The sequence below is a fragment of the Panthera onca genome, chromosome B3 (genome assembly GCF_046562875.1).
Source record: "Panthera onca isolate mPanOnc1 chromosome B3, mPanOnc1 haplotype 2, whole genome shotgun sequence".
Classification (NCBI taxonomy): domain Eukaryota; kingdom Metazoa; phylum Chordata; class Mammalia; order Carnivora; family Felidae; genus Panthera; species Panthera onca.
The window spans coordinates 127,815,091-127,829,737 of NC_138344.1; the positions used below are offsets into that span (position 1 = coordinate 127,815,091).

Below are 14,647 nucleotides of genomic sequence, written 5' to 3' on the forward strand. Positions count from 1 at the left end.
TGACCCCTATGTGTATTGCAGCATTATTTACAATAGCCAAGATATGGAAGCAACCTAAGTATCCATTGAGAGACAAATGGATAAAGGAAGATGTGAGATTATATATATATATATATATACATATATATATATATATATATATATATATGTGTGTGTGTATATATACATATATATATATGTGTGTATATATACATATATATATATGTGTGTGTATATATACATATATATATATATATATGTATATATATATATATATATATATATATATATATATATACTGTTACACAATAATAAAAAAGGATAAGATCTTGCCATTTCAGGCAACATGGATGGACCTAGAGGGTATTAGGCTGAGTGAAATAAGCCAGACTGAAAAAGACAAATACCATATGATTTCACTCATATGTGAAATCTAAAAAGCAAAACAAACGAATAAAGAAACAAACAGTAGAACCAGACCTATAATTCCAGAGAACCGACAGCTACCAAACGGAAGGGGGCTGGAGGAATGGGCAAAACGGGTGAAGAGAGTGGGAAATACAGGCTTCCAGTTAGGGAATAAATAAGCCTCAGAAATAAAAGGCATGACATAGGGAATACAGTCAATGGGACTGTATTCACGTTGTATGGTGACCGAGGATAACTACCCGTGTGGTGAGCATAGCACAACATATAAAGAAGTTGAATCACTATGTTGTGCACTTGAAACTAATGGGACACTGTGTGTCAACTATACTTAAATAAAACAAGGGGCGCCTGGGTGGCTCAGTCGGTTGGGCGGCCGACTTCGGCTCAGGTCACGATCTCGCGCTCCGTGAGTTCGAGCCCCGCGTCGGGCTCTGTGCTGACAGCTCAGAGCCTGGAGCCTGTTTCAGATTCTGTGTCTCCCTCTCTCTCTGCCCCTCCCCTGTTCATGCTCTGTCTCTCTCTGTCTCAAAAATAAATAAACGTTAAAAAAAAAATAAATTTAAAAAAATTAAAACAAATATTTTAATAAAAAGAAAAGAGAAGTCAGAAATGATGGGCCATTATACTCAAAATCAAAGGAACTGGTAACAAATGGAATTCAAAACATACAACGACATGTTGCTATTATTAAATCCAAATGTGGCTGTAATCTGAATTTTATTGATTTTTTCACTTTTGTTTATATTTAATTTGTACTTTTGTTTCATAGGTTTGTAAGAACACAAGACATTTCTGTCTGGTTTTACATTTCTACATATTTAAATCATTTAATAAAACTAAAGAAAGCAAAAACTGTGCATCTGTAATTTTTCTTTAACCAAATACATACCTTACTTGTGTTTGAAAAACACCTTGCTACAATTTTAACCAACTTGATGAGTCATGAATAAGAGTTATATACTTGTGTCTTCTATTGTTATTAATTTCCCTATATTCTTCACTTTCTTTCTTTCTTTCTTTTTTTTTTTTTTGTTTTTGCTTTAAAACTAAATCATAGCCTGTTGATGCTATATTTGACTCATAAAGGCTTATAGCAGTGATATTTTCACTGTGGATTATACATTAGAAGAGTAGAAAAATGAGCTCTATTTTTGTTTGTTCGGTTTTTAATGCTTTCTGTCTTGATTTCTACTTTGTATGGTACCATTACTCTCACTGTTCCTCGCAGACTTTGCATGCTTTTGCCTAATATAACCTGTACCATTGGTTTTCTTTTATGACATTTTGTTAGGTGTATTTTATTTTTTTTTGTAAGAAGCATATAGTTTATTTTTGGTTTTCAATCCAGAGACTGTATATTATTAGGGGATACCAGCCCTTATCCGTTTCTGTCATGAGAGATATGTTTGCCCTTCCCTCCATCACCTTGCTTTATGAATTGTGTCATTTATACCTTTTGCTGTCTTTGTTTCTACAACTGATGTATGTATTATATTCTCTTTGATGCTAAATTCTCAGTTGACTCAGAAAGAATCCAATCCAAATTCAACTTTCTAAATAAGAATAGAAAACTTAAGCCTCCAAAGCAAGTTTCTGACCCTCCTTTTCCCTCCCACCTCTCTGTGTGAATGAACCATTCATCAAACTAAGTTTATAGGTGCGGATTGTGGGGGATTCCATATATTTCTGAGGCTTTGAGGTGTCTGCGGAATTGTCTTCATTATGTACTGTTGACAGGCTTCTCCCCTGGGCAGACTGGAACAAATGTGGCATGTATCTGAGAGTCCTACCAGATTATGGAGGCTACGACTCTACCTGTCCATTTGCTGTCAACTGTCCTTCAAGACAGCTTCCCAACTTGCTGACACAAGGGGCCCCCCCTCCTTGGAAGAAGGCGCAACTGATGGGCAAACTGCTCCGGATGCCTTTGGGAAGAGGGTACGTGTTGTGTCTTGTTTGCATCAGGAAAGGACTGCTGATAAAGGGAGGCAGCCTCACACACGTCCTTAGTGGAAATGCAGTTCGCTAGCACATTTCCTGTTAGCCTTTAGAATTACAGCACCATAAGTTCATCACAACTCCCACACCGTCAATAATATAACAATTCCCACCATGTGATCTATAGGATTTCTGAAAACAATACCCTTGGAAAAATTACCACATCAAACAAAAACCCATCAGGGAAGAATCTCACAATCCACTGAAAGGGATTTAAGGGAATTAAACTAAGAAATAATGAGAACAAGGATGTCTTACTTACACAAAGCTAATGAGAGCAAAAGAGGAAAACATTACATCTATAAGAATTTACTTAAGATTTTGGGAAACATTCTTATATTTAGAATCGATATGGGTACTCAAGGGACAGATATGCAAATCATATTGGTGTCAAAAATTAGAATTTATTGATATGTGTGGCTAACTCCAGGTGCCTAAATAACATCACCAGGAGTCAGTGTCTTTTCATCTCTAACTTCAAATGTTAACTTAATTTCCAGGTAGTGTCACTACATGCTGATTTTACCAAACTTCAGGCATTCAACCTATCAGCTTCAAGTCCACAGGAAAGAGAGTTTCTATTAACTAACAGACTTAAGAAAAATAAAGGTTAAGTATTGACTTTCGCTGAATTAATCTGGGAGCTCTGTTCTTCCCAAGAGATAGAAGTTTGGGGAGAGAGGAGAACGATATTGGAGAGAATGAACCCCCGTGAGCAATCATTGTACTCTCGATAGAAGAAGACATAAGCAAAAAACCCTTCTTGTCTTTGCTATTAAAGCCTGTGCCTCGAGACCTTGTGTATTATATTACTAATATTATTTGTCACTGTATTTATATCACCTTATAAAGACTTATCAGGAGCATTTTCAATGTAATCTGTATTTCTATTTTTTATTACTTATCTCAGTATGTAGCCAATTCAAATGTCCAACAACAGTCTTTGTATTTACAATTTTACCACTCTTGTGTTATTATGTGTAGTCTTCACTTAGCAATCTAGAAAAGAGATTCAACATTTCAAAATGGATTTTGGAGATGATACGTTTTCTGAAGTCTGTTATCATTGTGCAAATATTTCTGTTATAGTTCCATGGAATGTAAACCAAACTCAGCACAATATTTGTGCAGCAAGTGTATCTTTTTTAAACTATGCTACTTCCCAACTCTGTGGAGGAGGAACCTAAGGGGATATTTGACTCTTTCACCTTGGCTTACATGATTGGAATGGGGGACTACTAGCTATCAACTCGCCAGTGACCAATCACATTTTCTCTCTAAGACTTGAATAAGACAAAGGACATGGGAACCTATCGGGGTTAGTTGCCATTAAAGGTCATATAAAAGCAGGGCCCAGTGACAGAACCATAGCAAAGTGAAGTCACATTCACTCCAGAGTTTTTAAAAAACAAAAATTATTACTATGAAATGGAAACCAGTACAGAAAAATAAGAAAAAAGGCTGTTACGAGTCCAGGAGATTTAGACACCATTATAACTTATTTCTGGATATACTTCAAGTTTGGAAATGTACAGCCTCATTAATTTTTCATGAGATTTTTGTGTTGACTCTTATAGTCCACACAGATACTTGACTACAACAATGGGTCATTCCTCCTCCTCCTCCCCCCACCCCCTCCCCCCCACTTACATAGCATGGGCTTTTCCCATTGTCTTCTGGTATCCAAGATTGCTGTCAAGGCTATGATCAGTCTGGTCATATTAGGTAAGTTATTAGAATCTTTATCTACCTGAATTCTCATGCAAAATTTTCTTTGGTCTATTAAATCATATACATTTTCCAAAGTGGGTCATGGCTAAGTTGCTTTTCAGTATGTTAGGCTGCAACATAGTGCAGTTTTAAAATTTCCTTCTCTGTTATTTCATTTTTGCAGTTACCTTAGCTATATGCTTGACTATTATCTCTAAGCCATGTGTTCTGATTTCTCTTTCCTGTGCACATATAATTACTAATCTAGAAGTACCTTTCTTTACACCATAGCTATAATTTTAAGGTACTTTTATCTGCATTCTAGGAAATTGTCTCATGATTATACATTGTGATTTTAATTACTATAGTGTCAAATTTGCTCTTTAAAACTGTCAATGCAGTTTTAAATTCTCTTATCATAATATTAACTCCATATAAGAACTAAAATGTATTTTAGAAATAAAATGCTGTGCTCTGGAGAGCAACTTGGATAACGCCGCTATCAGAAAGTTAGAGAGAAGAACATGATACTTACACCATGCTAATGATGAATGGAATGTGTCCATTGGTACATTAATCAGAGGCATCTATAAATTACCTCAAATGTCTAACATGTTTCTTTTCAGCCTTTATCATACTTTCTAAACACACCATCTATATATTTGACGCTCCAAACTAAGAAGACCTTAACACATAAGGCAAAGGCAATTTTCGGTTACAATAACTTTACCTAAGAATGTAGCTTGAGTTGTTAATGGTGGTGTTCTCAACACATCACATCATATTCCAGAGTACCATGACTGTATGCAAAATAAGTAATCATATTCATTTACTTTATCCGTGATTCATACATCCATGCAGAAAACATGCATGTATCAACATGCTGTATATATGATACTTAACTGATTCTAGAGTAAACGGATGTGTAGAAAAAGAAAAAAATGTGAAATAATATAAACCAATAATCGGTCATGACCCTCAGTGAGTTCATAGTTTACTGGCAGAGAATGACAAAACTAGTTATAACACCGTCTTTTAAATGGTAAATTGGCAGGCAATAGGGCTACAGAGTGAGAAAGATACATTAACAAAGTGACGTTATCTTCTAAGACTGTGAGTGGTTTACCTTGTGGTGCTTCTGCGGTCATGACTTTCACCATTATTAATCTCTTTAATTATTCAGCGAGTAGTAGATATACTTTAATTATGTGTAAATGCTTGCATCATCTCCAAGGTATGATGAAAGGGAGTTTTTGAAATTCTTGACTAGAAAATGTCTAGGGAGTTATGTTACTTCTGGTCTACGGCACAGAAAAGAATCTGGGATATATAAAATCTACACCATTCTATCTAATTCCGAAAGGAGAGATTGCACTCTTGCTGTGAACTGAACATGAGCCAAGCCTCCTCACTGCCAGGCTCACCCTCTGATTTTCCAGCTCTGACAAGGACCGATCAACACCTCCACTTTTCCTTCCTTCTTGGCTAATTTATATCCAAAGAGACACTTGTGCACAAATGAGAGAAGAATATAAACTGTGCTTTTCTTAAATTGCTGGTACCTGTTTGAGCAACCTTCTCTTTTCATTTCAATGTAATGTACATGGGTAAGAATTGTATGTGTGTAAACATGTTAAGGAGTGGAAAGAAATAGAAAACCTACAGCAGAAAGCATTCTGCTAGCTCCATTAGAGAACTAAGGACACAAATTCATAAAAGAAAGAGTATCATGTAATAGAAGAAAATATACTCTGAATCCTGACATATATATAATGTGTGTATATATAAATATGAATATGAATACAAATATAAATATAAATATACACACATATTTTTATTTGGAAAATTACTATACCTTTTTCTTCCTGTACAGTTAACATTTATGTATGGCATTTGGTGATTTTTAATTCTTTTTTTAGGTTTCCTAGGAGAACAATGTATTTTTTTTTATTTTTTTAAGTTTATTTGAGAGAGAGAGAGAGAAAGCACACAAGCAGGAGAAGAAGAGAGAGTGAAGGAGAGAGATAATCTCAGGCAAGCTTGCACTATCAATGCGGAGCCTGACTCAGGGCTCAAACTCAGAAACTGTGAGATCATGACCTGAGACAAAATCAAGAGTCAGATGCTTAGTCATTGAGCCACCCATGTGCCCCAAGAGACCAAGTTTTATTTATTTATTTATTTATGTATTTATGTATTTATTTCTTTAATGTTTTTATTTATTTTTGAAGGAGAGAGAGAGAGAGAGACAGAGCATGAGCGGGGGAGGAGCAGAGAGAGAGAGGGAGACACAGAATTCGAAGCAGGCTCCAGGATTTAAGCTGTCAGCACAGAGCCCGATGCGGGGCTCGAACTCATGAACTGTGAGATCATGACCTGAGCCAAAGTCAGATGCTTGACCAACTGAGCCACCCAGGCACCCTTAGACCATATATTATTCAAAAGCATGTGCTATATGTGGAAGTGGATACAATGATACAAATAAATTTAGATTCAAATTCTGACTTCCATTTATAAATTGGATGACCTAAGAGAAACTCAATAACCAAATGTTTTAAATAAAGATTCTTATAGTTGTCTCACAATAAAAATTATTTGAAATATTTTAAGTACCTAACAATATATCTGGTAGATGAGATAATTAATAATGTTTTTGATCAAACAGAAAAACACACACATACACACACACCAAGTCCAGATTTCCCATTTTATTCCAAAAGAAGTTCCTTTCCTAATTGACTTTTAATGCTATGAGAATCCACTCATTAAGATAACTACAATCTGATGCTTGCTCTTCTGCTTTGGGGTCTTATTAAAATTCTGATTTCCCAATTAATATACAGGGTATATATTCAAATGATATGGAACCTTTGAGGTAAAGATGATACTTCCAATGCAAACAAGATAATCAGATCCCATCATGGAATCCTTGATTCCTGGTTTAAACCAAAAGGGTGTTTTCTCTCTATTTAAGTGCTGAAGATTTGAAGACACACCCTTATACCAAAGTTAGATGAAGAGGACTGATAGAGGAAAGGACAGGGAAGTAGGGAAGCAGGAAGAGAGGTAGCCAGATGTGGAAATTAAATTTCTCATCAACACAATTGGAAATCTAAAGGTATGATTTCAAAGGGGAGTATCAAAATAAAACTACTAAAGTGGTGCCAGACCAGGGTTTGAATATTCTACAATAAAATTTTGATTAACTTTCTCAAAAAAAAATACAATATTGGGTAAGAAATACCTTCCTCAAATCTCTTTTTGTCTCAGCCTTTGTGGCTAAAAAATGTTATACATACAAATATGTATTTATAGGCATATACATATATACACATACGCTTCTGCTTTAATATTTTTTTAAAATTTTTAAATGTTTTTATTTATTTTTGAGACAGAGAGAGACAGAGCATGAGAAGGGGAGGGGCAGAGAGAGAGGGAGACACAGAGTCTGAAGCAGCCTCCAGGCTCTGAGCTGTCAGCACAGAGCCCCACCCGGGGCTTGAACTCACGGACTGTGAGATCATGACCTGAGCTGAAGTTGGACGCTTAACTGACTGAGCTACCCAGGCGCCCGTGCTTTAATATTTTTAATGTTTATTTATTTATTTTGAGAGAGAGAAAGTGAGCAGGGGAGGGGCAGAGAGAGAGAGAGAGAGGGAGAGAAAGAATCTCAAGCAGTCTCCATCAGTGCAGAGCCCGACATGGGGCTCGATCCCACGAACCATGACATCATGCATGACCTGATCTAAAATCAAGAATCGGCTGCTTAACCCACTGAGGCACCCAGGCACCCCTCTGCTTTAATATTTTTTAAATGATTTTTAAATGTTTTTATTTATTTTTTGAGAGAGAGAGAGAGAGAGAGAGAGAGAGTGAGCAGGGGAGGGGCAGAGAGAGAGGGAGAGAGAGGGAGAGAAAGAATCTCAAGCAGGCTCCATCAGTGCAGAGCCCGACATGGGGCTCCAACCCATGAACCATGACATGATGCATGACCTGATCAAGAATCGGCCGCTTAACCCACTGAGGCACCCAGGCACCCCTCTGCTTTAATATTTTTTAAAGAATTTTTAAGTGTTTTTATTTATTTTTTGAGAGTGAGAGAGAGCGAGAGAGAGAGAGAGAGAGAGAGAGAAAGTGTGAAGCGTGAGCAGGGGAGGGGCAGAGAGAGAAGGAGACACAGAATCTGAAGCAGGCTCCAGGCTCCCAGTTGCTGGCACAGAGCCCGATGTGGGCCTCGAACTCCTGAACCACAAGATCCCGACCTGAGCTGAAGTCAGAAGCTCAAACAGCTGAGCCACCCAGGCGCCCCTGCTTTAATATTTGTTAAACAAAGGCTAAAAACTTGAGATTTCTATCATGATAAAATCTCATCATTCCGAAAAGCAGTTTCCATTGCGCTATATAGATACCGACATGTAAGTCTAGGAGTTAGGATTGATTATATGGCGATTCCCTAAAATCCTGTCATTTCCTCCTGGCCCACCCAAAGGTCGGAGATTATGCTTGTTTTCTTAGAACGTGAGTCCTCCTCAAGAAAGTAAAAATTATGAACAAAGTAAATAAAATCCAGATGAGTAAGAGTTCATTAGTACTTTATAATTTTAAGATTACAGTTATTTTGGATTAAAGCAAGGGGAAACATCTACTATGGGACACCAGGGAGCACCAGACACAGAGCACTAAACCAAGGAATGGTATGTGGAGTCAGGTGGGAGATTTTGTCAGCCAGTTGCTACAAACGCACTTTCGGATTCCCAGCGTTTACCAAATGTGCCTCTTCCTTTTTCCACAAACTCATGGTTTTCACACCAGCTGAATACCATCTCACCTTCTCAACTGATAAACCAACTGATAACCAAAATGAGAACCACAGGTCACGAGGCTGCTTGGAATACACACCAAACACCTGCACAGAAATATGCAAAACTCCAGGCTGACAGAGACTCATAGGCTCATGTCTTTATCAAAGTTGAGTGAAAAAAAACCCCAAAAAACCCCAAAACCAAAACCAGAAAATAAAAAAACAAAAAATAAAAAACAACAAAACCCCACACAATCGTACAGTGGATGGGAATCGTACTGAAACTCACGGAAGCATGCTTCTCTTCGGAACTTTTAGCTCTATGGTTTCTTTCCTGCACCGCTCTCCTAAAATTCCCTTGATCTTTCTAAACCATTTACAAAATAGTCCTTATTTAGATCTTCAGACTTGTCATGTCAGGGATTGTCTTCAGGACACGTGAGTATGAAGAGAAGTGTGGCGTGTGCACGTGCATACGCATGCACGCGTGCATGTGAGTTCAGTAAGGACGGAGAAGGAAAGTCTGGTAAATGAGAAGCCTACTCTATATACAGTGAAATGCCTCTATCTTCTGGGTTTAGGTAGGAATATTTTAGCATTCATTTGCTATGTGCGTCTCGCGGTAACAGGTCCTCCAGCATTGACATAAATCATACGGAACAGAACAAATCTACAAGAGATTTCAATACTGAAATGCTGCGATCCAACCTCACAGATACACAGTAAACCCTATTTTAAACTATTTGACCTACGAGGAACGTCCAACAGCTGATATACTAGTAGTTTCTGGTAACACATCAATGGATTAATAAGTGTCTAATATAAGCCAGACCACGGGACTTGGGTAACTGTGCTCGTGGGAAACACACTCCTTGTCGTTGACTGCTCCATCTCGGTCCTACACTAATGTCACTTGTAAGTAACATATGCAATATCTGGGCATCAGAAAAGAAATACAGATGAAGTACTTTTAATCTGAGTACCTTTATAAGCCTCCCTCCCTTCCCAGGGTCTGTACTTAGCTGAGGGGAAAGATCAAGATATGTGGTGACGAATTTCCATTGACTGGTAGAATTTGAGAGGTGGTATAGTCAGGGTAGGAGCTTTGGTATCAGAGAGAACTCGGGTCGAATTTTTCTCTGCCAGTCACCAGTTGTGAGATTTTGCTTAATTTTGCTCGCGTGGTTGTTAATTAGGATTCTGTGAAATAACTTCGTATAGTATTTCTTTACCTGCATGATCTAAGTAGACAGTGGAGAGTAGATAGTAGATCTATGTAGATAGTAGAACGAGGCTGAAATGTATTGAACTAAAAAGGTAAAAATCCAACAAACAATCTTCTTTCCTCCACTCCTTTCTTATATTTATAAGAAAGTGCAAATTCTATTGGGCAAATTGAAAAGGTGTGATGTCTAAGTAGGGCAATTGAAACTTTTGATGCAAAAGAGCTAAAAGAAAAAGGAAGTATCAGGATCATTTCCACTCTGCATCTAATCAATGGGTAATTCGCTTTTTTTCATGGAAACACACACACGTACACACACACAACAAAGAATGATTTCTTTCTAAAGCACATATAAATTTTTTGCAAATTGATGGTCTCTGTGGAAGTTTTTACATTTTACAAATGTTCTTCATTTTATTACTGTAGAAACCACAAGAGGAATTCTAAAGAAGGAAGCAAGGATTGGGTAGACACGCAGACACTCTCAGATCTTGCAGTAATATACCAAGTGCTATTTTAATACATCAGAGCTTTAGCCACATGAGAAGATTTCTGAATGCCAAATGGCTAAGTGAAAAAAGGAATAAATATGAGCTAGCAGACTTTTAAGACAATATAGGATAAAATTCCTTACCTTTTTCTGGTAAAGTTTATACATGTATAAGGAGTTTATTATTTTATGAAATTAAACAAAATTAAAAATTTTTTAACGTTTATTAATTTTGAGAGAGGGGGCGTGTGGGGACTCGCATGGGTGAGTCAGTTAAGCGTCTGACTCTTGGTTTTGGCTCAGGTCATGATCTCATGGTTCATGAGTTCGAGCCCCTCTGTGCTGCAAGCACAGAGCCCGCTTGGAATTTCTCTTGCCACCCTCTCTGCCCCTTCCGGGCTTGCTCTCTTTCTCTCTCTCTCAAAATAAATGAATAAATAAAAATTAAAAAAAAATTGAGAGAGAGAGCATGAGCAGGAGAGGGGCAGAGAGAAAGAAGGACAAAGGATCTGAAGCAGGCTCCATGCAGACAGCAGAGAGACCGATGTGGGGCTTGAACTCAGGAGCCATGAGATCATGACCTGAGCCAAAGTCTGACACTTAACCAACTGAGTCACCCAGAGGCCCCAAAATTAAACAAAATTTTAAAAGCTGAAATAAAAACTGCTTTCTTGCACAGGGCTCACCAGTTTTTACTGAAAGATGTATGAAATCATGCTTAGCACCTGGGTTGCTACCTTACATATACTGTCTAGGATAGAATCTTCTCTGCAGAGTATGTAAAAAGAAAAGAGCTTTATAAACAACCTTAAACAGTGGGGTTGTGAGATCGCTTACCCACAGCAGTCTAGTTGAGGATGTTCTGATATTGTAGAAAGTTTGCTCCAAATATCTGTGCTTTAGTTTCATTATGGCGCAATCAAGGCATCATTTGAGCCAGACAGAGATGACTTGACTTTCAGAGCTTCTGTAAACTGCCCAGTCAAGTCAGGCATCTTCAGAGTGCATAGATTTCTCAAACTCCAAGGTGGAGGTTGTACAACCCCCTCTGGCAGGTACTTGTAATCTGTATATATAATATTAAACACATAATTGTGGTAGCATAGCAGTGGTTCTATATAACCTATTCATGTTAATATTTGAAGCCTCGCTAAAAAAAACAAATAAATAAATAAGTAGGAAAAAAAACTATACTCAGTGCATGACTATTTGGAATACTTTGGCCTCATTTCTGGAAAGTATGTACAAGACCATCACCACCCACAAAAACATCTGATGGTCATTCCCATTCTCTTTGGTAAATGATTTTGACCATTGACTGCAGTCTATCTGCTCAAACTTGCAGAAATTGTATTATTTTAAGTTGAAAATATGTTGCATGGTATAATAATTCTTCTGTCCATTGGTGTTTCCCTCAGTACCCATAAGAATTCCAAGAACACAAAAGGCCTTCAAAAAGTATTGTAAAATTCATTTGCTCTTATTTTTTTTTAAATCTTTCTTAATACAGACTCTAAAAGCAAACCGAGTTGGGTTCCATTCCAAGATCTGACATTAGCTCAGGCAAACTAAACTTCACTAAGACTCTATTGCCTTGTCAGTAAGCCAGTAATAATGTAATGTAACAACCTCATCTCCTAGGACCTGCAAATCAGTAAATTAAAGGATATGAAACATCCCCATAGTACTTGGGAAACAGTAAATCATCAGTAAGTACTAACTATTTTTATTGTACCTTTTTAACATGGCATCACCCATCAAATATGTGTTATAGCATATAGCAGATACAGGCCGATATTTGTTTTTCTTGAAATAAAAAATAAAAACAGACGAAAGTAAATGTTATCTTTAATATGAAAATTTGAAAGCATACTTCCTAGTATTCTTGTGAAAACTGGTCTGTCTGAGAGTATTTTCAACTATTCAAGGTGTTGGGACAGGTAAGTCTTTTAGCGAACACAAGCCAATACTTCTACAGAAAAATATCAGTATGTCTCTATCCTCTTTACTTAATCATAACAAAAGAAGAATGTGGAAATTTCAAATCTGTACATTTAACACCACGATGACACATACCCTGTTAACGTTTCCTCCAAGAAGCAGTGACAATTTCTCAAGGAATTTTTTTAAGGAGTCTAGAAATGGCCTCAGAATCTTTCCAGCACATTCCTGAGAGCCCACACAAAAGACAGAACCTATTTGCTATCAGTGTCTGGCCTTATTTCTCCAACATTCAATCTAGGGCAGGTGATTTTTTCCTGTAATTTAGTTTGCTCAGAATTAAGCAGGAAGGATATTTTAACTCTCAGCTAGAATTTACGCGAGCTTTCTGAAACAAACTAACGTTTGTTAAAATAATTGTAAATCTTCAATCTGATCTCAAGTTTTCTCTTATCGGCTTTGCTGTATTTTTTATCAGCATCAGCAGGCCAGTGTAAAAATGAAAATACCTGTCTCGATTTTTCGATTTTCAAATGTTTGCTGCCTTTTTGCATTCTATTCTTTACTCTTAGATGATCAATCACAATGACAAGCAGAGACTTTGTCATCACCCTGGAGTATCTTATGCAATCAATTAAGCAAGAACATGAATAGCTTTGTGTACAACAATATGTGTGTTTTCTCTTTAAAGCCAACGTGAATCATCTGATTGTTCATATAATATGATTGTGTATTTTAAGGAAATAATTCACTTCCTGTTGCTTAAATTTTCCCATCCATTTTGAAAGCTGGTAATAGAAATGATAATGACTAACTTGTTTTTCTTTAAATTGAAGTTAAAATGATGGCACTTGCAATGTGCAACTGGTTTTGAAAAATGAGCAATTTTTGTTAGTTTATTTCTGAACTGATAAAGTAGACACAAAGAACACGTTAGTCCCTCTCCAGTGTTCAGGCAGTTGGTCTGATTTTCAAATTTCTGAGGCCCAAGTTAGACCACCACATTTAAATTGGTCATGCTTATGGAAGAGATCTTGTCACTACACCAAGCATGCCCTTTCTCTATTTGTTTTTCCTGTGCAAATTGACTTGTAAAGGGATGTTCACAAAGTTGGAACTGCATTGTTAATTTGTACCTTGTCTGTAATGTCATTTTTGCTCTCTATTAAATCACCTGGAATTTGAATTTGCTTCCAACTTGTAAAAGATCGCAAAATCCACCCTAATTCTCCAAACAAATATGGTTCTCCCCAAAGCGGAATCATCTTAATGTATATAGTTTAACCCAACTAGTCCTTATATTTAAGACTCTAAAGTATTATGTGTGAAAACCTTCAAATCCAGGCTTCTATAGATTTTTATTTTATCTTGTGTCATATATGTCTATATTCTAAGGCTCTATGCCTTGCCCCTTTCCCCTGCATTTTTATGTAAATACATTGTGAGCCTAATGTGTTTATAACTATTAAATGCCATGTGTTGGTCTTCTGTGCTATAATAAAGTACATCCGTGCCTTCTGAATTTCTCTGGCAACTATCTCTATGTTCACTGTCCTCCAATCAGCATCTGCAAATGTAACCACTTAAATCTGATCCCACTGTCTGAATCAGTTACTCAGATAAAAGGCAGCCAAGATCTAAGCCCTGCTCCATGTGGGACCCTCTTAAAACCTCCCCCCAGAGTGGACATGGTTTCTCTTACCAGGAGTGTCTGTTTTTTGTTTCTTCCACTCATTCTTTATCTGCTCCCATGTCTCCTCCTGGATTCCTGCAAGCTCTGTCTTAAGCAGGAACCAATTATGCAGAATTTAACCAAAGGCTTTCTGAAATTCAAACAGTCATAACATATGTACTGTCATTCTCAACACTGCTGGTACCACTTCAGATTGGAAAGGATGTTAAATAGGCAGATACGTTTTCTAAAACTAAATTTATCACTTCTATTTTATTCCCTGGTGATTAAAAAAATCACGATTTAGTCAACTTATTTTTTTTTAAATCTTTAGCTATTAAATGCATAGTTATGCTGCATCATCCTTAAAAAAATCTGGTTTTCAGCAACTGAGTTCGATTG

The 14,647-nt window shown here is 37.0% G+C and overlaps 1 long non-coding RNA gene across 1 annotated transcript in view; it reads right to left on the reverse strand.

Moving 5' to 3' along the window:
- Positions 1–14,422, reverse strand: part of LOC132670168 (uncharacterized) — an 81,145-nt gene extending 66,723 nt beyond the window's left edge. Inside the window, exons 1-2 of the long non-coding RNA XR_009606485.1 lie at positions 14,276–14,422; positions 11,470–11,698 (exon numbers count right to left, since the gene is read on the reverse strand). This is a non-coding gene — a long non-coding RNA (uncharacterized LOC132670168). The remainder of the gene's footprint in view (positions 1–11,469; positions 11,699–14,275) is intronic.
- Between the last annotated feature and the right edge of the window lie 225 nt (positions 14,423–14,647).